Source organism: Hemibagrus wyckioides, linkage group LG13, assembly GCF_019097595.1.
Source record: "Hemibagrus wyckioides isolate EC202008001 linkage group LG13, SWU_Hwy_1.0, whole genome shotgun sequence".
NCBI lineage: Eukaryota > Metazoa > Chordata > Actinopteri > Siluriformes > Bagridae > Hemibagrus > Hemibagrus wyckioides.
Genome location: NC_080722.1, coordinates 1,025,001 through 1,027,500, shown reverse-complemented (window position 1 = coordinate 1,027,500; position 2,500 = coordinate 1,025,001). Strand labels below are relative to the sequence as shown.

General features: G+C 53.4%; 1 protein-coding gene across 2 annotated transcripts in view; it reads left to right on the top strand.

Moving 5' to 3' along the window:
• Window positions 1-2,500, top strand: part of polr3a (polymerase (RNA) III (DNA directed) polypeptide A) — a 55,966-nt gene that overhangs the window by 26,315 nt on the left and 27,151 nt on the right. The window lies entirely within an intron of this gene.

The window sequence follows — 2,500 nt, the reverse complement described above, 5'->3', positions numbered from 1 at the left end:
CTGTTCCACACCTGCCCCTAACATGTCCTACACCTGCCCCTAACATGTCCTACACATGTTCCACACCTGCCCCTAACATGTCCTACACCTGCCCCTAACATGTCCTGCACCTGCCCCTAACATGTCCTACACCTGTTCCACACCTGCCCCTAACATGTCCTACACCTGCCCCTAACATGTCCTACACCTGTTCCACACCTGCCCCTAACATGTCCTACACCTGTTCCACACCTGCCCCTAACATGTCCTACATCTGCCCCTAACATGTCCTACACCTGCCCCTAACATGTCCTACACCTGTTCCACACCTGCCCCTAACATGTCCTACACCTGCCCCTAACATGTCCTACACCTGTTCCACACCTGCCCCTAACATGTCCTACACCTGCCCCTAACATGTCCTACACCTGTTCCACACCTGCCCCTAACATGTCCTACACCACCCCCTAACATGTCCTACACCTGTTCCACACCTGCCCCTAACATGTCCTACACCTGTTCCACACCTGCCCCTAACATGTCCTACACCTGCCCCTAACATGTCCTACACCAGCCCCTAACATGTCCTACACCTGTTCCACACCTGCCCCTAACATGTCCTACACATGTCCTACACCTGCCCCTAACATGTCCTACACATGTCCTACACCTGCCCCTAACATGTCCTACACCTGTTCCACACCTGCCCCTAACATGTCCTACACATGTCCTACACCTGCCCCTAACATGTCCTACACATGTCCTACATCTGCCCCTAACATGTCCTACACCTGTTTCACACCTGCCCCTAACATGTCCTACACCTGTTCCACACCTGCCCCTAACATGTCCTACACCTGCCCCTAACATTTTCTACACCTGTTCCACACCTGCCCCTAACATGTCCTACACCTGTTCCACACCTGCCCCTAACATGTTCTACACCTGTTCCACACCTGCCCCTAACATGTTCTACACCTGTTCCACACCTGCCCCTAACATGTTCTACACCTGCCCCTAACATGTTCTACACCTGTTCCACACCTGCCCCTAACATGTCCTACACCTGCCCCTAACATGTCCTACACCTGTTCCACACCTGCCCCTAACATGTTCTACACCTGTTCCACACCTGCCCCTAACATGTTCTACACCTGCCCCTAACATGTCCTACACCTGCCCCTAACATGTCCTACACATGTTCCACACCTGCCCCTAACATGTCCTACACATGTCCTACACCTGCCCCTAACATGTCCTACACCTGCCCCTAACATGTTCTACACCTGTTCCACACCTGCCCCTAACATGTCCTACACCTGTTCCACACCTGCCCCTAACATGTCCTACACCTGCCCCTAACATGTCCTACACATGTTCCACACCTGCCCCTAACATGTCCTACACCTGCCCCTAACATGTCCTGCACCTGCCCCTAACATGTCCTACACCTGTTCCACACCTGCCCCTAACATGTCCTACACCTGCCCCTAACATGTCCTACACCTGTTCCACACCTGCCCCTAACATGTCCTACATCTGCCCCTAACATGTCCTACACCTGCCCCTAACATGTCCTACACCTGTTCCACACCTGCCCCTAACATGTCCTACACCTGCCCCTAACATGTCCTACACCTGTTCCACACCTGCCCCTAACATGTCCTACACCTGCCCCTAACATGTCCTACACCTGTTCCACACCTGCTCCTAACATGTCCTACACCTGTTCCACACCTGCCCCTAACATGTCCTACACCTGCCCCTAACATGTCCTACACCAGCCCCTAACATGTCCTACACCTGTTCCACACCTGCCCCTAACATGTCCTACACATGTCCTACACCTGCCCCTAACATGTCCTACACATGTCCTACATCTGCCCCTAACATGTCCTACACCTGTTTCACACCTGCCCCTAACATTTTCTACACCTGTTCCACACCTGCCCCTAACATGTCCTACACCTGTTCCACACCTGCCCCTAACATGTTCTACACCTGTTCCACACCTGCCCCTAACATGTTCTACACCTGCCCCTAACATGTTCTACACCTGTTCCACACCTGCCCCTAACATGTCCTACACCTGCCCCTAACATGTCCTACACCTGCCCCTAACATGTTCCACACCTGCCCCTAACATGTCCTACACCTGCCCCTAACATGTCCTACACCTGCCCCTAACATGTCCTACACCTGTTCCACACCTGCCCCTAACATGTCCTACACCTGTTCCACACCTGCCCCTAACATGTCCTACACCACCCCCTAACATGTCCTACACCTGTTCCACACCTGCCCCTAACATGTCCTACACCTGCCCCTAACATGTCCTACACCTGCCCCTAACATGTCCTACACCTGTTCCACACCTGCCCCTAACATGTCCTACACCTGTTCCACACCTGCCCCTAACATGTCCTACACCACCCCCTAACATGTCCTACACCTGTTCCACACCTGCCCCTAACATGTCCTACACCTGCCCCTAACATGTCCTACACCTGTTCCACACCTG